Source organism: Giraffa tippelskirchi, chromosome 12 (genome assembly GCF_054371585.1).
Source record: "Giraffa tippelskirchi isolate mGirTip1 chromosome 12, T2T-mGirTip1v1.2.pri, whole genome shotgun sequence".
Lineage (NCBI taxonomy): Eukaryota > Metazoa > Chordata > Mammalia > Artiodactyla > Giraffidae > Giraffa > Giraffa tippelskirchi.
The window spans coordinates 66,831,953-66,856,140 of NC_137286.1; the positions used below are offsets into that span (position 1 = coordinate 66,831,953).

Consider the following 24,188-nt stretch of genomic DNA (forward strand, 5'->3'; position numbering starts at 1 on the left):
GTCTAATTTCCTTTCACACAACCTTGGATGTCCGTATCGGGGCTTTTTCGTCGGATTGTATTGACAATTTAGGCTCTTTTCTGTTTCCGTACCCCTTTTGCAATTCTTTGTTCGGTGCGAAAATGCATTGGCATTTTGGGAGGAATAGCATCGAAGCTGTGGATTGCCTTGTGGGGCTGTGACATCATTTTCCCAATAGGAATTCTTTCAAGCCCTGAGCACAGCTTCTCTTTCCAGTGGTTGGTGTGGGCTTGATCTTCCTTCTTCCATCTCTCGCCGTTTTGTGAGAACAGGTCCTTCCTTCCCTTCTGGGTTAGATGGACTCGTGGGTATCACTTCAGTGAATGGCATTGTCAGTGGGGGTGATAATTCCCTTCTCATTGGAAGACTTTGCTGTGAGTATTAGAAATGCAAGTGATTTCTCTTCCCCTTCCTCCCTGTCCATCTCTCAGAGCCACCGGGAAACAGAGGCCTCATCCAGGGTCACACAGGCCTGAGGGAGTGCAACTAGACTGTTGTTTCTTCAGGCCCTCAGTGCTGGACATCATCCGGGATACTCTGTGTGTGTCTTCCTCAGTCTGGTGTCCCTTCAGACCTTTCCCTAGTTTTCACAGGCTTGTCGTGTTGGTGTTCTTTGACTGTTTGGAGACACATCCTTGAGAAGCTTTGTGTTTCCACTCATTCGTCTCGCGATGTATGACCTGTCTTTTGCTTTTGTAATGAGGTCTTTCCCACAGTAGATATCTTTGATTTTGCAAAGTCCACTGTATTCTCTGGGTTGTTTTGTGGGCTGCCTTTTTGTTTTGTGTGTGAAGACTCAAAGCACGTGTCCGGTTTCTGCTCATTGTTCTTCTAGATTTGTGACAAGTTTTCATGGAAACTTTGTCTAGGGATAACTGGAAGTGAACTCGGTGTAAGGTGTCAAGTCTCCATCTCCATTCATGTCATGCCCTGCAGTTTCCAATTCCCTGTTCCTGAGTGGTTTTGGAGACCTTGTGGGAAGTTGGTTGCATCGGAGTTTGCGTTTCCACCTTGAGTAGATTCCCACTGTTCTGCCCTCAGGGACACTGTCAAGGGGGAGTGAGGAGCAGCCTGCACTTCCAGCAGTGACCACACGGTGGGGCGAGTGCTGCTCTCCCCTCTGGGAGCCCCAGGCCACAGGCATCCCAGTGAGGAGCCAGCTCTGTGCTCAGCTGAAAGGAGTTAGTCTCTCAGGAGCCTCTGAGCCCTTGCCTTTGGATCACCCAGGGTGGGCATTTGCTGTGACAGAAAAAAATTGCCCTGAATTCCATGGATGGAAGAGCCTGGCTGTGTAGAGTTCGTGAGTTGCCGTGAATCAGACACAACTGAGGACACAAAAATTCAATAGACTAAAACACTTTTTGGGGGTGGGGGGAGTGAAAGGGGGTGATGTGGGGTTTTTGTCTTATATAATAGCCGAGGGAAATCTAGTTTAAACCTAAATTCACATAGATGGGAAAGGTATAGCTCTCCGTCACCCTATTAAAAAAAAAAAAAAAAACCTCTTAACTTTTCTGAAAGCTTATTTAGTAGCTTCCTTGAGCAGTTCATTGTGAAGGATTTTTTTTTTTTTTCTGTGACATTGGCCTCATTAAAAAGTACGGTTTGCCTTTACTGGATAATTTTGTTCATTGGTTTGTTAGGGAATCTTGGTAATATTTGAGTTTCCTGGGGAGTATGGTCACATGACCTGGCCCTGGCCAATCGGTGCGTTCCACCTCCCTGGCCACTGTGATTGGCTCCGGACTGGGGCAGTGCCCAATCGGGGCCCGGGGCCGGGCCTCACGTTGGAAGCCAGGGGAAGACGAGCTCTCGTTCTGCTGGGGTAGGGGAAGGGGTGGGGCCGGGGGAGGTCAGGCTCCAGCAGTGGGAGGGGCTTGAGGTCCGCCTGCGGCAGTTGGTGACCTTCCTGCTCCCCTCAGGGCAGAGCCGCCGGCCTGAGAATGAGGGCGCTGCTGAGCCCAGGGGCTGGGATGGCCCGCTGCTGCTGTGGTCCCAGAGCTCCACCCGAGACCTGAGGGAGGCCGTCTGCCCGTGAGTCCTCTCCCGCTTGTCTGTCAGCTTGTTTGAACCATGCTGGGTTTTCTGCCCAGCTGGCTAAGGGGAGTCCCTGGAAATGCAAGGGTGTGGGTTTTGGCAGACTTCAGGGAAGACATGCCAGATGAGCCTGGGAGACTCCAGCTTAATCTGGATTCAGGAGATATCTCTTCGGGCCAGCTAGTAATTGTAGGATAAGCCTAATGAGTCTTCACAGGATGAAGAGAGTAACGTGCCAAGGTAGCAATCGATGTCCTCATTCGAGAGGATGAAGCTGGTGCTCAGAGAAGGGGGGAACTTGGCCAGAGCAAGGAGGTGTGCACCCAGACAGAACCCCCAGATCCGGCCATTTGAGCTCAGGGAGGCCACTGGTGTGGCTTGTCCCTGTAGCAGGCGCCGAGGCACGCAGCCCACCCTGATTCCTGCGGGGGCCTGACTTGGGAAGTGCCATCTGGTAGCTTTGAGACTCACCAAACCAAATTGCACTGGAGAGAGGAAGGACACCTTCCTTCATCCACCCCCCACCCCCGCCGGATTCCCACATACCCTGACCCCTTTCTCTTGATTTCGGAGCCATTTCCAGAGTCCCGCTCATATGACCTCATTCGAAGTGCACTGTGGACGAGCTGCCATCTGCAGCTGCTACCACAGCAGCCAAGGGCTTTAGCTCCCGAGTACCTCCCTTCCTTTGGAACTTGGGGGCCCTCTACTCCCCACTTGCACACCACAGACCTTTGCTGAGGATTGTGGGGACCCTCACTCAGTTTGCAGCACGTTGTAGCCATCCCTGTCCTCTCAATACCTCCCTTGCCACTCAGCTTGTGAGCCCCTTTGGAGCAGCGTGGCCCACCTGGCTGCAACGGAAGAGACACAGCTGACAGTGAAACAACAGCTTAGATCTGACAGCCGGAAAGCTCTGTCAAAAGGGACCTCCCTCTTCACACCGTAGAGGCTGTAGGAGCCGCCAGGCTTTCGGAACCAGTGCTGGGGCCAAAATGACCCCACAGCCGTTTTCCTTCCTGGGGAGGGTTCTGGCTCGAGTGGGAATGGCTCAAGTCTCCTAAGGTTCTGAAAGCCCACTGTGTGCAGATTCACGGTACACAGAGAGGAGAAGGTGGAGTCCTGCCCTGGAGGTGGTCACAGCTCACGGATGAGCCAGGCAGGCAGGCAGGCAGGCAGGCAGGGCATGAGAACACCTGAGCTGCCTTCATGAGTGAATGGTGTGGGAGCAGAGGAAGAGAAGCCGGTCTGCTCCCTCATGTGGTGCCCAGGGCAGGTTGTCCCCAGAGGAAACCCTTACGACGGTGAGGACTCTCACTGCTGTTTCCCAAGGGGTTCCGTCGGTGCGTGTCTTCCCCGGAGCGGTCAGGCCGTCTCTAAAGTACACTGGCCATGGGCATTGCCTCTCCTTGGAACTTCCCACGTGTTTCTCTTTTTTATGGAACAGTGATTTTTCTAGAGGGGTTCTGGGCCACAAGGTTGTTGGGTCATTTTCTAGCCTTCTGTCGTGAAGAACGCTTTCCTGGGCGTTGGGGTGGTTTGTTGTTCCAGCTCCCTTTCTTGGCTTCTTTTGGGAGCTGGTGCAACAAGAGGAGCTCAGCCTCTGCCTTCTGGCTGAGATGTCACCCTTCAAACAGCAATGCCTGCCTGGAGATAATGATGGCATTTGCCAAAAGGGCTTCGTTTGGCACATGATATCTTGAAAGGACGTACACCGTCCTGTCAGCTATCAAAGGCTAGTTCAAATGACATAAAAATGAGAACTCTCCAATGGAGTCTTACAGTAGGTGGAGAGTCCGAAAGAAACTCCTTCAGTCATTTCACTGAGAGTCATTGATTGGGGACACCAAGAATATAGGAAGGAATGCAGAAAGAAAAGATGAAATTGTGTTCAGGATCGGGGGGAGGGATGAACAGGGCGTGCTTGCCTTGAATCCAGGCTTTGTTGGGGGGTGGGGCATAAAGATCAAACGGGTCTGAAACCACAAAGTGGTGATGGTAACACAGTATCACCAGAGTTACACAACAGTGTTCCCAAATTGCAACAATGATGAAAAAGTTTACTAACTTAACCAACAAGTTCCCAACTTAACCAACAAAAATACAGGAAACCATACAAAAAATAAAACATCACCAGAAAGGTGGAAACAAACCAAATGCAAAGCAGTTCAGGGGAAAGGAACTCCATGTCCCCTGGGGGCAGACCGAGTTGACAGCGTCCACGGTGAGCCGACAGGGATGGAGGCGGCAGAGCCGACCGCTCCCCTGGACGTGGTGTTTCCGGCAAGGGCTCTGGGTCTCTGTCCAGAGCGGGGGCTCGTTCTTCCTGCAGGGGTGGGTGAGTCATCGTCGGCGTCTGGGTGTTGCGCGGGAGCCAGGGCAGGCTCTCCCTGCCGAGGCGGTGACTCCTCCTCTGCCTCGGGTTCTCCTGCCAAAGCCCGAGCAGGTACAGGTGCACGTGGAGGTGGAGGTTCTGGCTGAGGGGGTGGGACATCAGTGCCTGGGGCTGGGGGTCCTGCAGGCACGGAGATCCGATCTGCCCGGTGTGCTGGCCAGAACCCAGCTGGCCTGGTGTCTCTGCGAGGGCAAGTCTCGGTTCTCCATCTGCCCTCGGTGGATCCCTGGGTCCTGCACCTGGAGCCACCACCTCTGTAGGGACAGGTCTGGGAAGTGGAGCCTGGTTCCAGTTGGAGGCCAGTGCTAGAGCTGGGGGAGAAGCAAAGTTTGCCCACAGGCCAGCCTTGGCATGTGCGTATCCCGGGACAGAAAGCTTCCAAGAGATTCCCAAAGAATACCCAGGGTCGGATGTCTTTTGGGACTGAAGTGTGCAAGAAGGGGGTGGGGGTGTGAGGCCAGCGCTTGCTGCAGGCCCAGCAGCATCTTTCGGGGACTCGTCCCTGTGTAGCTCAGCACCCCCTCCCCACACACTCCCGTGCACCAGCCCCAGCGTCCTCACCTCTGTGCTCTGGCGTGCTGGGCTCCAGGTCCTCCTGCTGCCTCAGAGGCTGGGGTTCTCGGGACTCTGGGTCGGAGCCGGGTGTGCTGAGCTCCGTGGCAGCCTCAGACTGGGCCGCCGGGTGTATCCTGTGTGGTGTCTCGGCAGCAGGCCTTCCCCGCCTCCGCTTCGCCCCCGGTGGGGCTGATGCCTCCGTGGGCACGCTCACCTGGAGCCTGCACTGGGCCTCAGGGGCGGGGGGGTGGTGCTCCGACCCCTCCCTCCGGGAGGTGGACGGGGTGTCCCCGTCCTCGGCCTCATCACGTGGGAAGCTCTGCAACGACAGTGACCATCAGCCAGCCATGCTGGGACTTTTCCGAGCTGGGCCTGGCCAGTGGAGCCGCTGCTTCTGCCTGCTCGAACTTCTCTTCCCAGAAGGGTCAGAGACGTGTGTCTGCTCAGATCCCCACCCGGGAGGAAAGAGACCCACCTGAGGGTGTGAGGCCAGCCTGGGCGGCCGGCGCTGCCCGCACTCTCCCCATCCCAGCCAGCCTGCTCTCCCCTGGGGTGTGGACACAACTTGCCCGCAGGCTTCTGACCCCACATCCGCCTGGGCTTCCTTGAGGGAGACACACCCCGAGAAACCCGCATCCACACACACAGGCAAAGGACCCGGTGTTTCCGGGTGGCATGGGAGAGGTGGGCTGGCCCGGCCTGGGGCTCCCCGTGTTACCTTTCTGTTTCTCCGGGCAAAGGGCCAGAGGCCTCTCGGGGGTGCCCTGAGCCAACGTCGACAGGGTGCCCACGCACACTGCCTGTGAGCTCTCCTGAGGCCCCGGCCTCTGGGCAGGGGCAAACAGCAGAACATCCTGGCAGCAAGTGATCTGGCTGGGGGCTCCTCTCCGCTCTGGAGGCCTGGATACACGGGTTGCGGGTTCTGTTGGGTTCTGTTGCCGGCAGGTGACATCATTTCCTGGGGTTCGTGCTGAGGTCCCTTCCCCAAAACTTCCCAAGGGAATCTCTGGGTTTCTGACTGCTCGACCACCCCCCTTAGGCCATGTGCAGGCACAGTGACAGCCACACAGCCCAGCCCACAGCCCTGGGGAGGCCTGGGTGCAGCCAGGGCCTGAGCTCCGAGGACCCCGCTGCTCTCAGACCAGGCTCCTTCTTCTCATAAGTGGTGTGGCCCTGGACAAGCGTATGCCCCTCAGGGTTTCCCCAGTCTCTCCATCTGCAGAGTGGGGGTCATTCTCCCATCTGCTTCCTAGGTCTGTCGGCCTACGAGCAGCTCCATGCCTTTCCACCTGGGGCCGATATCACGTGGAGCTTGTGCGCTGAGACTTCAGAAAGAAAGACTCCATCCAGGGCTGACACAGCACAGAATGGGGCAGAACGAGGCCTGGATGCGCCGTGGTACCCAGGAAAAGGCACTCCCCCTCCTGAGTGTTTTGAGACCCCGCATCCAAGTTGGAGGCGCGAAAGGAAGACTCGAAGGTCTCCCTCTCTTATAGAAAAGAGTAGCCAACTTTCTGGTCCTCTGTTTCCATTGAGATTCTGTTCAAGTGTCCCAGCTCGGCTTCTGCGGGTGGCTGAGCTTCTAATGGCTCCCTGCGTTCTTGTCTTTTCCTCTCCAAACCTTCCGTCCTTTTCCCCCTTCTGGGGTGGATGGGCGCTGTCATTGCTTCTACCTTCGAGACAGATTGATGAAAAGTCTGGACCGTCGACTCCTTTCCTCTCTTTGGTTCCGTGTCTCTCTCTGTCTGTGTCCCTCTCTTTTCCCTTCTCGATTCAGTCTGTGTCTTCCTCTTTCTCTCTCGTGTGTGGATGGATGGATGCTAGGAATGCACATGTATATGATTAGATGAGGGTTATGTTTTAGGGATAGGTTAGAGGGAGAGAAAGGCTTTAGGTCGGAGTTGGTCATGGGGGAAGGGTCAAGGGTGGTGGTGGTGTTTCTTGGAATCTGAGTGCTGTGCATTCTTCGTCTCTTTCCATATGAACCCCTTCTCAGATACACCACTTGCAAGGAGTCTCTCATGTTCCGTTTCCCATCTTTTGCATTTCTGAATGCTTAGCTTCTCTGTTGTGAAGAGGTTCCATTGGATGGAAACCCATTGGCGTACTTCGTTTTCCTCTTTCCCTTACTTGAAGAGACCCATTTCTACCTCCGCCCAGCAAATGGCAAGGAGACTCTGATGTTATGGAGCCTTTGACCTACGCTTCTTTCTAGCTGTCTCATGACATCAGTCTTTAGGGTGAGGTTTTTCCCCGATATTGAGGTGGTGTGAGATCAAAACCAATAGCGTTCTTCAGATGTAGCTGTCTGGTTTTCCCATGGACATTTATTGAAGAGGCTTTCTTGTTCCCATTTGGATATTCTCCCCTTTTGTGTCAGAGATGAGTTGACCATGGATGCCGGGGTTTGTTTCTGGACCCTCAACTTTATTCCATCGATCTGGATCTGTGTGTGTTGTTGTATTCCCAATAGCATACTGTCCTGCTGCTGCCGCTGCGCCTAAGTCATTTCAGTCGTGTCTGACTCTGCGCGACCCCATGGCCTGCAGCCTACCAGGCTCCTCCGTCCAGGGCGTTTTCCAGGCAAGAGTACTGGAGTGGGTCGCCATCGCCTTCTCCGATACTCTCCTGAGGATCCTAGTTTGGTCGTCTAATTTCCTTTCACACAACCTTGGATGTCCGTATCGGGGCTTTTTCGTCGGATTGTATTGACAATTTAGGCTCTTTTCTGTTTCCGTACCCCTTTTGCAATTCTTTGTTCGGTGCGAAAATGCATTGGCATTTTGGGAGGAATAGCATCGAAGCTGTGGATTGCCTTGTGGGGCTGTGACATCATTTTCCCAATAGGAATTCTTTCAAGCCCTGAGCACAGCTTCTCTTTCCAGTGGTTGGTGTGGGCTTGATCTTCCTTCTTCCATCTCTCGCCGTTTTGTGAGAACAGGTCCTTCCTTCCCTTCTGGGTTAGATGGACTCGTGGGTATCACTTCAGTGAATGGCATTGTCAGTGGGGGTGATAATTCCCTTCTCATTGGAAGACTTTGCTGTGAGTATTAGAAATGCAAGTGATTTCTCTTCCCCTTCCTCCCTGTCCATCTCTCAGAGCCACCGGGAAACAGAGGCCTCATCCAGGGTCACACAGGCCTGAGGGAGTGCAACTAGACTGTTGTTTCTTCAGGCCCTCAGTGCTGGACATCATCCGGGATACTCTGTGTGTGTCTTCCTCAGTCTGGTGTCCCTTCAGACCTTTCCCTAGTTTTCACAGGCTTGTCGTGTTGGTGTTCTTTGACTGTTTGGAGACACATCCTTGAGAAGCTTTGTGTTTCCACTCATTCGTCTCGCGATGTATGACCTGTCTTTTGCTTTTGTAATGAGGTCTTTCCCACAGTAGATATCTTTGATTTTGCAAAGTCCACTGTATTCTCTGGGTTGTTTTGTGGGCTGCCTTTTTGTTTTGTGTGTGAAGACTCAAAGCACGTGTCCGGTTTCTGCTCATTGTTCTTCTAGATTTGTGACAAGTTTTCATGGAAACTTTGTCTAGGGATAACTGGAAGTGAACTCGGTGTAAGGTGTCAAGTCTCCATCTCCATTCATGTCATGCCCTGCAGTTTCCAATTCCCTGTTCCTGAGTGGTTTTGGAGACCTTGTGGGAAGTTGGTTGCATCGGAGTTTGCGTTTCCACCTTGAGTAGATTCCCACTGTTCTGCCCTCAGGGACACTGTCAAGGGGGAGTGAGGAGCAGCCTGCACTTCCAGCAGTGACCACACGGTGGGGCGAGTGCTGCTCTCCCCTCTGGGAGCCCCAGGCCACAGGCATCCCAGTGAGGAGCCAGCTCTGTGCTCAGCTGAAAGGAGTTAGTCTCTCAGGAGCCTCTGAGCCCTTGCCTTTGGATCACCCAGGGTGGGCATTTGCTGTGACAGAAAAAAATTGCCCTGAATTCCATGGATGGAAGAGCCTGGCTGTGTAGAGTTCGTGAGTTGCCGTGAATCAGACACAACTGAGGACACAAAAATTCAATAGACTAAAACACTTTTTGGGGGTGGGGGGAGTGAAAGGGGGTGATGTGGGGTTTTTTGTCTTATATAATAGCCGAGGGAAATCTAGTTTAAACCTAAATTCACATAGATGGGAAAGGTATAGCTCTCCGTCACCCTATTAAAAAAAAAAAAAAAAACCTCTTAACTTTTCTGAAAGCTTATTTAGTAGCTTCCTTGAGCAGTTCATTGTGAAGGATTTTTTTTTTTTTTCTGTGACATTGGCCTCATTAAAAAGTACGGTTTGCCTTTACTGGATAATTTTGTTCATTGGTTTGTTAGGGAATCTTGGTAATATTTGAGTTTCCTGGGGAGTATGGTCACATGACCTGGCCCTGGCCAATCGGTGCGTTCCACCTCCCTGGCCACTGTGATTGGCTCCGGACTGGGTCAGTGCCCAATCGGGGCCCGGGGCCGGGCCTCACGTTGGAAGCCAGGGGAAGACGAGCTCTCGTTCTGCTGGGGTAGGGGAAGGGGTGGGGCCGGGGGAGGTCAGGCTCCAGCAGTGGGAGGGGCTTGAGGTCCGCCTGCGGCAGTTGGTGACCTTCCTGCTCCCCTCAGGGCAGAGCCGCCGGCCTGAGAATGAGGGCGCTGCTGAGCCCAGGGGCTGGGATGGCCCGCTGCTGCTGTGGTCCCAGAGCTCCACCCGAGACCTGAGGGAGGCCGTCTGCCCGTGAGTCCTCTCCCGCTTGTCTGTCAGCTTGTTTGAACCATGCTGGGTTTTCTGCCCAGCTGGCTAAGGGGAGTCCCTGGAAATGCAAGGGTGTGGGTTTTGGCAGACTTCAGGGAAGACATGCCAGATGAGCCTGGGAGACTCCAGCTTAATCTGGATTCAGGAGATATCTCTTCGGGCCAGCTAGTAATTGTAGGATAAGCCTAATGAGTCTTCACAGGATGAAGAGAGTAACGTGCCAAGGTAGCAATCGATGTCCTCATTCGAGAGGATGAAGCTGGTGCTCAGAGAAGGGGGGAACTTGGCCAGAGCAAGGAGGTGTGCACCCAGACAGAACCCCCAGATGCGGCCATTTGAGCTCAGGGAGGCCACTGGTGTGGCTTGTCCCTGTAGCAGGCGCCGAGGCACGCAGCCCACCCTGATTCCTGCGGGGGCCTGACTTGGGAAGTGCCATCTGGTAGCTTTGAGACTCACCAAACCAAATTGCACTGGAGAGAGGAAGGACACCTTCCTTCATCCACCCCCCACCCCCGCCGGATTCCCACATACCCTGACCCCTTTCTCTTGATTTCGGAGCCATTTCCAGAGTCCCGCTCATATGACCTCATTCGAAGTGCACTGTGGACGAGCTGCCATCTGCAGCTGCTACCACAGCAGCCAAGGGCTTTAGCTCCCGAGTACCTCCCTTCCTTTGGAACTTGGGGGCCCTCTACTCCCCACTTGCACACCACAGACCTTTGCTGAGGATTGTGGGGACCCTCACTCAGTTTGCAGCACGTTGTAGCCATCCCTGTCCTCTCAATACCTCCCTTGCCACTCAGCTTGTGAGCCCCTTTGGAGCAGCGTGGCCCACCTGGCTGCAACGGAAGAGACACAGCTGACAGTGAAACAACAGCTTAGATCTGACAGCCGGAAAGCTCTGTCAAAAGGGACCTCCCTCTTCACACCGTAGAGGCTGTAGGAGCCGCCAGGCTTTCGGAACCAGTGCTGGGGCCAAAATGACCCCACAGCCGTTTTCCTTCCTGGGGAGGGTTCTGGCTCGAGTGGGAATGGCTCAAGTCTCCTAAGGTTCTGAAAGCCCACTGTGTGCAGATTCACGGTACACAGAGAGGAGAAGGTGGAGTCCTGCCCTGGAGGTGGTCACAGCTCACGGATGAGCCAGGCAGGCAGGCAGGCAGGCAGGCAGGGCATGAGAACACCTGAGCTGCCTTCATGAGTGAATGGTGTGGGAGCAGAGGAAGAGAAGCCGGTCTGCTCCCTCATGTGGTGCCCAGGGCAGGTTGTCCCCAGAGGAAACCCTTACGACGGTGAGGACTCTCACTGCTGTTTCCCAAGGGGTTCCGTCGGTGCGTGTCTTCCCCGGAGCGGTCAGGCCGTCTCTAAAGTACACTGGCCATGGGCATTGCCTCTCCTTGGAACTTCCCACGTGTTTCTCTTTTTTATGGAACAGTGATTTTTCTAGAGGGGTTCTGGGCCACAAGGTTGTTGGGTCATTTTCTAGCCTTCTGTCGTGAAGAACGCTTTCCTGGGCGTTGGGGTGGTTTGTTGTTCCAGCTCCCTTTCTTGGCTTCTTTTGGGAGCTGGTGCAACAAGAGGAGCTCAGCCTCTGCCTTCTGGCTGAGATGTCACCCTTCAAACAGCAATGCCTGCCTGGAGATAATGATGGCATTTGCCAAAAGGGCTTCGTTTGGCACATGATATCTTGAAAGGACGTACACCGTCCTGTCAGCTATCAAAGGCTAGTTCAAATGACATAAAAATGAGAACTCTCCAATGGAGTCTTACAGTAGGTGGAGAGTCCGAAAGAAACTCCTTCAGTCATTTCACTGAGAGTCATTGATTGGGGACACCAAGAATATAGGAAGGAATGCAGAAAGAAAAGATGAAATTGTGTTCAGGATCGGGGGGAGGGATGAACAGGGCGTGCTTGCCTTGAATCCAGGCTTTGTTGGGGGGTGGGGCATAAAGATCAAACGGGTCTGAAACCACAAAGTGGTGATGGTAACACAGTATCACCAGAGTTACACAACAGTGTTCCCAAATTGCAACAATGATGAAAAAGTTTACTAAGTTAACCAACAAGTTCCCAACTTAACCAACAAAAATACAGGAAACCATACAAAAAATAAAACATCACCAGAAAGGTGGAAACAAACCAAATGCAAAGCAGTTCAGGGGAAAGGAACTCCATGTCCCCTGGGGGCAGACCGAGTTGACAGCGTCCACGGTGAGCCGACAGGGATGGAGGCGGCAGAGCCGACCGCTCCCCTGGACGTGGTGTTTCCGGCAAGGGCTCTGGGTCTCTGTCCAGAGCGGGGGCTCGTTCTTCCTGCAGGGGTGGGTGAGTCATCGTCGGCGTCTGGGTGTTGCGCGGGAGCCAGGGCAGGCTCTCCCTGCCGAGGCGGTGACTCCTCCTCTGCCTCGGGTTCTCCTGCCAAAGCCCGAGCAGGTACAGGTGCACGTGGAGGTGGAGGTTCTGGCTGAGGGGGTGGGACATCAGTGCCTGGGGCTGGGGGTCCTGCAGGCACGGAGATCCGATCTGCCCGGTGTGCTGGCCAGAACCCAGCTGGCCTGGTGTCTCTGCGAGGGCAAGTCTCGGTTCTCCATCTGCCCTCGGTGGATCCCTGGGTCCTGCACCTGGAGCCACCACCTCTGTAGGGACAGGTCTGGGAAGTGGAGCCTGGTTCCAGTTGGAGGCCAGTGCTAGAGCTGGGGGAGAAGCAAAGTTTGCCCACAGGCCAGCCTTGGCATGTGCATATCCCGGGACAGAAAGCTTCCAAGAGATTCCCAAAGAATACCCAGGGTCGGATGTCTTTTGGGACTGAAGTGTGCAAGAAGGGGGTGGGGGTGTGAGGCCAGCGCTTGCTGCAGGCCCAGCAGCATCTTTCGGGGACTCGTCCCTGTGTAGCTCAGCACCCCCTCCCCACACACTCCCGTGCACCAGCCCCAGCGTCCTCACCTCTGTGCTCTGGCGTGCTGGGCTCCAGGTCCTCCTGCTGCCTCAGAGGCTGGGGTTCTCGGGACTCTGGGTCGGAGCCGGGTGTGCTGAGCTCCGTGGCAGCCTCAGACTGGGCCGCCGGGTGTATCCTGTGTGGTGTCTCGGCAGCAGGCCTTCCCCGCCTCCGCTTCGCCCCCGGTGGGGCTGATGCCTCCGTGGGCACGCTCACCTGGAGCCTGCACTGGGCCTCAGGGGCGGCGGGGTGGTGCTCCGACCCCTCCCTCCGGGAGGTGGACGGGGTGTCCCCGTCCTCGGCCTCATCACGTGGGAAGCTCTGCAACGACAGTGACCGTCAGCCAGCCATGCTGGGACTTTTCCGAGCTGGGCCTGGCCAGTGGAGCCGCTGCTTCTGCCTGCTCGAACTTCTCTTCCCAGAAGGGTCAGAGACGTGTGTCTGCTCAGATCCCCACCCGGGACGAAAGAGACCCACCTGAGGGTGTGAGGCCAGCCTGGGCGGCCGGCGCTGCCCGCACTCTCCCCATCCCAGCCAGCCTGCTCTCCCCTGGGGTGTGGACACAACTTGCCCGCAGGCTTCTGACCCCACATCCGCCTGGGCTTCCTTGAGGGAGACACACCCCGAGAAACCCGCATCCACACACACAGGCAAAGGACCCGGTGTTTCCGGGTGGCATGGGAGAGGTGGGCTGGCCCGGCCTGGGGCTCCCCGTGTTACCTTTCTGTTTCTCCGGGCAAAGGGCCAGAGGCCTCTCGGGGGTGCCCTGAGCCAACGTCGACAGGGTGCCCACGCACACTGCCTGTGAGCTCTCCTGAGGCCCCGGCCTCTGGGCAGGGGCAAACAGCAGAACATCCTGGCAGCAAGTGATCTGGCTGGGGGCTCCTCTCCGCTCTGGAGGCCTGGATACCCGGGTTGCGGGTTCTGTTGGGTTCTGTTGCCGGCAGGTGACATCATTTCCTGGGGTTCGTGCTGAGGTCCCTTCCCCAAAACTTCCCAAGGGAATCTCTGGGTTTCTGACTGCTCGACCACCCCCCTTAGGCCATGTGCAGGCACAGTGACAGCCACACAGCCCAGCCCACAGCCCTGGGGAGGCCTGGGTGCAGCCAGGGCCTGAGCTCCGAGGACCCCGCTGCTCTCAGACCAGGCTCCTTCTTCTCATAAGTGGTGTGGCCCTGGACAAGCGTATGCCCCTCAGGGTTTCCCCAGTCTCTCCATCTGGAGAGTGGGGGTCATTCTCCCATCTGCTTCCTAGGTCTGTCGGCCTACGAGCAGCTCCATGCCTTTCCACCTGGGGCCGATATCACGTGGAGCTTGTGCGCTGAGACTTCAGAAAGAAAGACTCCATCCAGGGCTGACACAGCACAGAATGGGGCAGAACGAGGCCTGGATGTGCCGTGGTACCCAGGAAAAGGCACTCCCCCTCCTGAGTGTTTTGAGACCCCGCATCCAAGTTGGAGGCGCGAAAGGAAGACTCGAAGGTCTCCCTCTCTTATAGAAAAGAGTAGCCAACTTTCTGGTCCTCTGTTTCCATTGAGATTCTGTTCAAGTGTCCCAGCTCGGCTTCTGCGGGTGGCTGAGCTTCTAATGGCTCCCTGCGTTCTTGTCTTTTCCTCTCCAAACCTTCCGTCCTTTTCCCCCTTCTGGGGTGGATGGGCGCTGTCATTGCTTCTACCTTCGAGACAGATTGATGAAAAGTCTGGACCGTCGACTCCTTTCCTCTCTTTGGTTCCGTGTCTCTCTCTGTCTGTGTCCCTCTCTTTTCCCTTCTCGATTCAGTCTGTGTCTTCCTCTTTCTCTCTCGTGTGTGGATGGATGGATGCTAGGAATGCACATGTATATGATTAGATGAGGGTTATGTTTTAGGGATAGGTTAGAGGGAGAGAAAGGCTTTAGGTCGGAGTTGGTCATGGGGGAAGGGTCAAGGGTGGTGGTGGTGTTTCTTGGAATCTGAGTGCTGTGCATTCTTCGTCTCTTTCCATATGAACCCCTTCTCAGATACACCACTTGCAAGGAGTCTCTCATGTTCCGTTTCCCATCTTTTGCATTTCTGAATGCTTAGCTTCTCTGTTGTGAAGAGGTTCCATTGGATGGAAACCCATTGGCGTACTTCGTTTTCCTCTTTCCCTTACTTGAAGAGACCCATTTCTACCTCCGCCCAGCAAATGGCAAGGAGACTCTGATGTTAAGGAGCCTTTGACCTACGCTTCTTTCTAGCTGTCTCATGACATCAGTCTTTAGGGTGAGGTTTTTCCCCGATATTGAGGTGGTGTGAGATCAAAACCAATAGCGTTCTTCAGATGTAGCTGTCTGGTTTTCCCATGGACATTTATTGAAGAGGCTTTCTTGTTCCCATTTGGATATTCTCCCCTTTTGTGTCAGAGATGAGTTGACCATGGATGCCGGGGTTTGTTTCTGGACCCTCAACTTTATTCCATCGATCTGGATCTGTGTGTGTTGTTGTATTCCCAATAGCATACTGTCCTGCTGCTGCCGCTGCGCCTAAGTCATTTCAGTCGTGTCTGACTCTGCGCGACCCCATGGCCTGCAGCCTACCAGGCTCCTCCGTCCAGGGCGTTTTCCAGGCAAGAGTACTGGAGTGGGTCGCCATCGCCTTCTCCGATACTCTCCTGAGGATCCTAGTTTGGTCGTCTAATTTCCTTTCACACAACCTTGGATGTCCGTATCGGGGCTTTTTCGTCGGATTGTATTGACAATTTAGGCTCTTTTCTGTTTCCGTACCCCTTTTGCAATTCTTTGTTCGGTGCGAAAATGCATTGGCATTTTGGGAGGAATAGCATCGAAGCTGTGGATTGCCTTGTGGGGCTGTGACATCATTTTCCCAATAGGAATTCTTTCAAGCCCTGAGCACAGCTTCTCTTTCCAGTGGTTGGTGTGGGCTTGATCTTCCTTCTTCCATCTCTCGCCGTTTTGTGAGAACAGGTCCTTCCTTCCCTTCTGGGTTAGATGGACTCGTGGGTATCACTTCAGTGAATGGCATTGTCAGTGGGGGTGATAATTCCCTTCTCATTGGAAGACTTTGCTGTGAGTATTAGAAATGCAAGTGATTTCTCTTCCCCTTCCTCCCTGTCCATCTCTCAGAGCCACCGGGAAACAGAGGCCTCATCCAGGGTCACACAGGCCTGAGGGAGTGCAACTAGACTGTTGTTTCTTCAGGCCCTCAGTGCTGGACATCATCCGGGATACTCTGTGTGTGTCTTCCTCAGTCTGGTGTCCCTTCAGACCTTTCCCTAGTTTTCACAGGCTTGTCGTGTTGGTGTTCTTTGACTGTTTGGAGACACATCCTTGAGAAGCTTTGTGTTTCCACTCATTCGTCTCGCGATGTATGACCTGTCTTTTGCTTTTGTAATGAGGTCTTTCCCACAGTAGATATCTTTGATTTTGCAAAGTCCACTGTATTCTCTGGGTTGTTTTGTGGGCTGCCTTTTTGTTTTGTGTGTGAAGACTCAAAGCACGTGTCCGGTTTCTGCTCATTGTTCTTCTAGATTTGTGACAAGTTTTCATGGAAACTTTGTCTAGGGATAACTGGAAGTGAACTCGGTGTAAGGTGTCAAGTCTCCATCTCCATTCATGTCATGCCCTGCAGTTTCCAATTCCCTGTTCCTGAGTGGTTTTGGAGACCTTGTGGGAAGTTTGGTTGCATCGGAGTTTGCGTTTCCACCTTGAGTAGATTCCCACTGTTCTGCCCTCAGGGACACTGTCAAGGGGGAGTGAGGAGCAGCCTGCACTTCCAGCAGTGACCACACGGTGGGGCGAGTGCTGCTCTCCCCTCTGGGAGCCCCAGGCCACAGGCATCCCAGTGAGGAGCCAGCTCTGTGCTCAGCTGAAAGGAGTTAGTCTCTCAGGAGCCTCTGAGCCCTTGCCTTTGGATCACCCAGGGTGGGCATTTGCTGTGACAGAAAAAAATTGCCCTGAATTCCATGGATGGAAGAGCCTGGCTGTGTAGAGTTCGTGAGTTGCCGTGAATCAGACACAACTGAGGACACAAAAATTCAATAGACTAAAACACTTTTTGGGGGTGGGGGGAGTGAAAGGGGGTGATGTGGGGTTTTTTGTCTTATATAATAGCCGAGGGAAATCTAGTTTAAACCTAAATTCACATAGATGGGAAAGGTATAGCTCTCCGTCACCCTATTAAAAAAAAAAAAAAAACGTCTTAACTTTTCTGAAAGCTTATTTAGTAGCTTCCTTGAGCAGTTCATTGTGAAGGATTTTTTTTTTTTTCTGTGACATTGGCCTCATTAAAAAGTACGGTTTGCCTTTACTGGATAATTTTGTTCATTGGTTTGTTAGGGAATCTTGGTAATATTTGAGTTTCCTGGGGAGTATGGTCACATGACCTGGCCCTGGCCAATCGGTGCGTTCCACCTCCCTGGCCACTGTGATTGGCTCCGGACTGGGGCAGTGCCCAATCGGGGCCCGGGGCCGGGCCTCACGTTGGAAGCCAGGGGAAGACGAGCTCTCGTTCTGCTGGGGTAGGGGAAGGGGTGGGGCCGGGGGAGGTCAGGCTCCAGCAGTGGGAGGGGCTTGAGGTCCGCCTGCGGCAGTTGGTGACCTTCCTGCTCCCCTCAGGGCAGAGCCGCCGGCCTGAGAATGAGGGCGCTGCTGAGCCCAGGGGCTGGGATGGCCCGCTGCTGCTGTGGTCCCAGAGCTCCACCCGAGACCTGAGGGAGGCCGTCTGCCCGTGAGTCCTCTCCCGCTTGTCTGTCAGCTTGTTTGAACCATGCTGGGTTTTCTGCCCAGCTGGCTAAGGGGAGTCCCTGGAAATGCAAGGGTGTGGGTTTTGGCAGACTTCAGGGAAGACATGCCAGATGAGCCTGGGAGACTCCAGCTTAATCTGGATTCAGGAGATATCTCTTCGGGCCAGCTAGTAATTGTAGGATAAGCCTAATGAGTCTTCACAGGATGAAGGGAGTAACGTGCCAAGGTAGCAATCGATGTCCTCATTCGAGAGGATGAAGCTGGTGCTCAGAGAAGGGGGGAACTTGGCCAGAGCAAGGAGGTGTGCACCCAGACAGAACCCCCAGATCCGGCCATTTGAGCTCAGGGAGGCCACTGGTGTGGCTTGTCCCTGTAGCAGGCGCCGAGGCACGCAGCCCACCCTGATTCCTGCGGGGGCCTGACTTGGGAAGTGCCATCTGGTAGCTTTGAGACTCACCAAACCAAATTGCACTGGAGAGAGGAAGGACACCTTCCTTCATCCACCCCCCACCCCCGCCGGATTCCCACATACCCTGACCCCTTTCTCTTGATTTCGGAGCCATTTCCAGAGTCCCGCTCATATGACCTCATTCGAAGTGCACTGTGGACGAGCTGCCATCTGCAGCTGCTACCACAGCAGCCAAGGGCTTTAGCTCCCGAGTACCTCCCTTCCTTTGGAACTTGGGGGCCCTCTACTCCCCACTTGCACACCACAGACCTTTGCTGAGGATTGTGGGGACCCTCACTCAGTTTGCAGCACGTTGTAGCCATCCCTGTCCTCTCAATACCTCCCTTGCCACTCAGCTTGTGAGCCCCTTTGGAGCAGCGTGGCCCACCTGGCTGCAACGGAAGAGACACAGCTGACAGTGAAACAACAGCTTAGATCTGACAGCCGGAAAGCTCTGTCAAAAGGGACCTCCCTCTTCACACCGTAGAGGCTGTAGGAGCCGCCAGGCTTTCGGAACCAGTGCTGGGGCCAAAATGACCCCACAGCCGTTTTCCTTCCTGGGGAGGGTTCTGGCTCGAGTGGGAATGGCTCAAGTCTCCTAAGGTTCTGAAAGCCCACTGTGTGCAGATTCACGGTACACAGAGAGGAGAAGGTGGAGTCCTGCCCTGGAGGTGGTCACAGCTCACGGATGAGCCAGGCAGGCAGGCAGGCAGGCAGGGCATGAGAACACCTGAGCTGCCTTCATGAGTGAATGGTGTGGGGGCAGAGGAAGAGAAGCCGGTCTGCTCCCTCATGTGGTGCCCAGGGCAGGTTGTCCCCAGAGGAAACCCTTACGACGGTGAGGACTCTCACTGCTGTTTCCCAAGGGGTTCCGTCGGTGCGTGTCTTCCCCGGAGCGGTCAGGCCGTCTCTAAAGTACACTGGCCATGGGCATTGCCTCTCCTTGGAACTTCCCACGTGTTTCTCTTTTTTATGGAACAGTGATTTTTCTAGAGGGGTTCTGGGCCACAAGGTTGTTGGGTCATTTTCTAGCCTTCTGTCGTGAAGAACGCTTTCCTGGGCGTTGGGGTGGTTTGTTGTTCCAGCTCCCTTTCTTGGCTTCTTTTGGGAGCTGGTGCAACAAGAGGAGCTCAGCCTCTGCCTTCTGGCTGAGATGTCACCCTTCAAACAGCAATGCCTGCCTGGAGATAATGATGGCATTTGCCAAAAGGGCTTCGTTTGGCACATGATATCTTGAAAGGACGTACACCGTCCTGTCAGCTATCAAAGGCTAGTTCAAATGACATAAAAATGAGAACTCTCCAATGGAGTCTTACAGTAGGTGGAGAGTCCGAAAGAAACTCCTTCAGTCATTTCACTGAGAGTCATTGATTGGGGACACCAAGAATATAGGAAGGAATGCAGAAAGAAAAGATGAAATTGTGTTCAGGATCGGGGGGAGGGATGAACAGGGCGTGCTTGCCTTGAATCCAGGCTTTGTTGGGGGGTGGGGCATAAAGATCAAACGGGTCTGAAACCACAAAGTGGTGATGGTAACACAGTATCACCAGAGTTACACAACAGTGTTCCCAAATTGCAACAATGATGAAAAAGTTTACTAACTTAACCAACAAGTTCCCAACTTAACCAACAAAAATACAGGAAACCATACAAAAAATAAAACATCACCAGAAAGGTGGAAACAAACCAAATGCAAAGCAGTTCAGGGGAAAGGAACTCCATGTCCCCTGGGGGCAGACCGAGTTGACAGCGTCCACGGTGAGCCGACAGGGATGGAGGCGGCAGAGCCGACCGCTCCCCTGGACGTGGTGTTTCCGGCAAGGGCTCTGGGTCTCTGTCCAGAGCGGGGGCTCGTTCTTCCTGCAGGGGTGGGTGAGTCATCGTCGGCGTCTGGGTGTTGCGCGGGAGCCAGGGCAGGCTCTCCCTGCCGAGGCGGTGACTCCTCCTCTGCCTCGGGTTCTCCTGCCAAAGCCCGAGCAGGTACAGGTGCACGTGGAGGTGGAGGTTCTGGCTGAGGGGGTGGGACATCAGTGCCTGGGGCTGGGGGTCCTGCAGGCACGGAGATCCGATCTGCCCGGTGTGCTGGCCAGAACCCAGCTGGCCTGGTGTCTCTGCGAGGGCAAGTCTCGGTTCTCCATCTGCCCTCGGTGGATCCCTGGGTCCTGCACCTGGAGCCACCACCTCTGTAGGGACAGGTCTGGGAAGTGGAGCCTGGTTCCAGTTGGAGGCCAGTGCTAGAGCTGGGGGAGAAGCAAAGTTTGCCCACAGGCCAGCCTTGGCATGTGCGTATCCCGGGACAGAAAGCTTCCAAGAGATTCCCAAAGAATACCCAGGGTCGGATGTCTTTTGGGACTGAAGTGTGCAAGAAGGGGGTGGGGGTGTGAGGCCAGCGCTTGCTGCAGGCCCAGCAGCATCTTTCGGGGACTCGTCCCTGTGTAGCTCAGCACCCCCTCCCCACACACTCCCGTGCACCAGCCCCAGCGTCCTCACCTCTGTGCTCTGGCGTGCTGGGCTCCAGGTCCTCCTGCTGCCTCAGAGGCTGGGGTTCTCGGGACTCTGGGTCGGAGCCGGGTGTGCTGAGCTCCGTGGCAGCCTCAGACTGGGCCGCCGGGTGTATCCTGTGTGGTGTCTCGGCAGCAGGCCTTCCCCGCCTCCGCTTCGCCCCCGGTGGGGCTGATGCCTCCGTGGGCACGCTCACCTGGAGCCTGCACTGGGCCTCAGGGGCGGGGGGGTGGTGCTCCGACCCCTCCCTCCGGGAGGTGGACGGGGTGTCCCCGTCCTCGGCCTCATCACGTGGGAAGCTCTGCAACGACAGTGACCGTCAGCCAGCCATGCTGGGACTTTTCCGAGCTGGGCCTGGCCAGTGGAGCCGCTGCTTCTGCCTGCTCGAACTTCTCTTCCCAGAAGGGTCAGAGACGTGTGTCTGCTCAGATCCCCACCCGGGAGGAAAGAGACCCACCTGAGGGTGTGAGGCCAGCCTGGGCGGCCGGCGCTGCCCGCACTCTCCCCATCCCAGCCAGCCTGCTCTCCCCTGGGGTGTGGACACAACTTGCCCGCAGGCTTCTGACCCCACATCCGCCTGGGCTTCCTTGAGGGAGACACACCCCGAGAAACCCGCATCCACACACACAGGCAAAGGACCCGGTGTTTCCGGGTGGCATGGGAGAGGTGGCCTGGCCCGGCCTGGGGCTCCCCGTGTTACCTTTCTGTTTCTCCGGGCAAAGGGCCAGAGGCCTCTCGGGGGTGCCCTGAGCCAACGTCGACAGGGTGCCCACGCACACTGCCTGTGAGCTCTCCTGAGGCCCCGGCCTCTGGGCAGGGGCAAACAGCAGAACATCCTGGCAGCAAGTGATCTGGCTGGGGGCTCCTCTCCGCTCTGGAGGCCTGGATACCCGGGTTGCGGGTTCTGTTGGGTTCTGTTGCCGGCAGGTGACATCATTTCCTGGGGTTCGTGCTGAGGTCCCTTCCCCAAAACTTCCCAAGGGAATCTCTGGGTTTCTGACTGCTCGACCACCCCCCTTAGGCCATGTGCAGGCACAGTGACAGCCACACAGCCCAGCCCACAGCCCTGGGGAGGCCTGGGTGCAGCCAGGGCCTGAGCTCCGAGGACCCCGCTGCTCTCAGACCAGGCTCCTTCTTCTCATAAGTGGTGTGGCCCTGGGCAAGCGTATGCCCCTCAGGGTTTCCCCAGTCTCTCCATCTGCAGAGTGGGGGTCATTCTCCCATCTGCTTCCTAGGTCTGTCGGCCTACGAGCAGCTCCATGCCTTTCCACCTGGGGCCGATATCACGTGGAGCTTGTGTGCTGAGACTTCAGAAAGAAAGACTCCATCCAGGGCTGACACAGCACAGAATGGGGCAGAACGAGGCCTGGATGCGCCGTGGTACCCAGGAAAAGGCACTCCCCCTCCTGAGTGTTTTGAGACCCCGCATCCAAGTTGGAGGCGCGAAAGGAAGACTCGAAGGTCTCCCTCTCTTATAGAAAAGAGTAGCCAACTTTCTGGTCCTCTGTTTCCATTGAGATTCTGTTCAAGTGTCCCAGCTCGGCTTCTGCGGGTGGCTGAGCTTCTAATGGCTCCCTGCGTTCTTGTCTTTTCCTCTCCAAACCTTCCGTCCTTTTCCCCCTTCTGGGGTGGATGGGCGCTGTCATTGCTTCTACCTTCGAGACAGATTGATGAAAAGTCTGGACCGTCGACTCCTTTCCTCTCTTTGGTTCCGTGTCTCTCTCTGTCTGTGTCCCTCTCTTTTCCCTTCTCGATTCAGTCTGTGTCTTCCTCTTTCTCTCTCGTGTGTGGATGGATGGATGCTAGGAATGCACATGTATATGATTAGATGAGGGTTATGTTTTAGGGATAGGTTAGAGGGAGAGAAAGGCTTTAGGTCGGAGTTGGTCATGGGGGAAGGGTCAAGGGTGGTGGTGGTGTTTCTTGGAATCTGAGTGCTGTGCATTCTTCGTCTCTTTCCATATGAACCCCTTCTCAGATACACCACTTGCAAGGAGTCTCTCATGTTCCGTTTCCCATCTTTTGCATTTCTGAATGCTTAGCTTCTCTGTTGTGAAGAGGTTCCATTGGATGGAAACCCATTGGCGTACTTCGTTTTCCTCTTTCCCTTACTTGAAGAGACCCATTTCTACCTCCGCCCAGCAAATGGCAAGGAGACTCTGATGTTAAGGAGCCTTTGACCTACGCTTCTTTCTAGCTGTCTCATGACATCAGTCTTTAGGGTGAGGTTTTTCCCCGATATTGAGGTGGTGTGAGATCAAAACCAATAGCGTTCTTCAGATGTAGCTGTCTGGTTTTCCCATGGACATTTATTGAAGAGGCTTTCTTGTTCCCATTTGGATATTCTCCCCTTTTGTGTCAGAGATGAGTTGACCATGGATGCCGGGGTTTGTTTCTGGACCCTCAACTTTATTCCATCGATCTGGATCTGTGTGTGTTGTTGTATTCCCAATAGCATACTGTCCTGCTGCTGCCGCTGCGCCTAAGTCATTTCAGTCGTGTCTGACTCTGCGCGACCCCATGGCCTGCAGCCTACCAGGCTCCTCCGTCCAGGGCGTTTTCCAGGCAAGAGTACTGGAGTGGGTCGCCATCGCCTTCTCCGATACTCTCCTGAGGATCCTAGTTTGGTCGTCTAATTTCCTTTCACACAACCTTGGATGTCCGTATCGGGGCTTTTTCGTCGGATTGTATTGACAATTTAGGCTCTTTTCTGTTTCCGTACCCCTTTTGCAATTCTTTGTTCGGTGCGAAAATGCATTGGCATTTTGGGAGGAATAGCATCGAAGCTGTGGATTGCCTTGTGGGGCTGTGACATCATTTTCCCAATAGGAATTCTTTCAAGCCCTGAGCACAGCTTCTCTTTCCAGTGGTTGGTGTGGGCTTGATCTTCCTTCTTCCATCTCTCGCCGTTTTGTGAGAACAGGTCCTTCCTTGCCTTCTGGGTTAGATGGACTCGTGGGTATCACTTCAGTGAATGGCATTGTCAGTGGGGGTGATAATTCCCTTCTCATTGGAAGACTTTGCTGTGAGTATTAGAAATGCAAGTGATTTCTCTTCCCCTTCCTCCCTGTCCATCTCTCAGAGCCACCGGGAAAGAGAGGCCTCATCCAGGGTCACACAGGCCTGAGGGAGTGCAACTAGACTGTTGTTTCTTCAGGCCCTCAGTGCTGGACATCATCCGGGATACTCTGTGTGTGTCTTCCTCAGTCTGGTGTCCCTTCAGACCTTTCCCTAGTTTTCACAGGCTTGTCGTGTTGGTGTTCTTTGACTGTTTGGAGACACATCCTTGAGAAGCTTTGTGTTTCCACTCATTCGTCTCGCGATGTATGACCTGTCTTTTGCTTTTGTAATGAGGTCTTTCCCACAGTAGATATCTTTGATTTTGCAAAGTCCACTGTATTCTCTGGGTTGTTTTGTGGGCTGCCTTTTTGTTTTGTGTGTGAAGACTCAAAGCACGTGTCCGGTTTCTGCTCATTGTTCTTCTAGATTTGTGACAAGTTTTCATGGAAACTTTGTCTAGGGATATCTGGAAGTGAACTCGGTGTAAGGTGTCAAGTCTCCATCTCCATTCATGTCATGCCCTGCAGTTTCCAATTCCCTGTTCCTGAGTGGTTTTGGAGACCTTGTGGGAAGTTTGGTTGCATCGGAGTTTGCGTTTCCACCTTGAGTAGATTCACACTGTTCTGCCCTCAGGGACACTGTCAAGGGGGAGTGAGGAGCAGCCTGCACTTCCAGCAGTGACCACACGGTGGGGCGAGTGCTGCTCTCCCCTCTGGGAGCCCCAGGCCACAGGCATCCCAGTGAGGAGCCAGCTCTGTGCTCAGCTAAAAGGAGTTAGTCTCTCAGGAGCCTC

At 54.7% G+C, this 24,188-nt stretch overlaps 1 long non-coding RNA gene across 2 annotated transcripts in view; it reads left to right on the forward strand.

Moving 5' to 3' along the window:
• LOC145530003 (uncharacterized) overlaps positions 1-24,188 on the forward strand; it is a 270,063-nt gene that overhangs the window by 120,527 nt on the left and 125,348 nt on the right. Inside the window, exons 17-19 of one of the 2 annotated variants that reach the window (XR_014071399.1) lie at positions 1,944-2,055; positions 9,601-9,712; positions 17,257-17,368. This is a non-coding gene — a long non-coding RNA (uncharacterized LOC145530003). Of the gene's footprint in view, positions 1-1,843; positions 2,056-9,600; positions 9,713-17,256; positions 17,369-24,188 lie in introns of those variants that run through there. The other variant, XR_014071398.1, reaches the window with a different exon arrangement.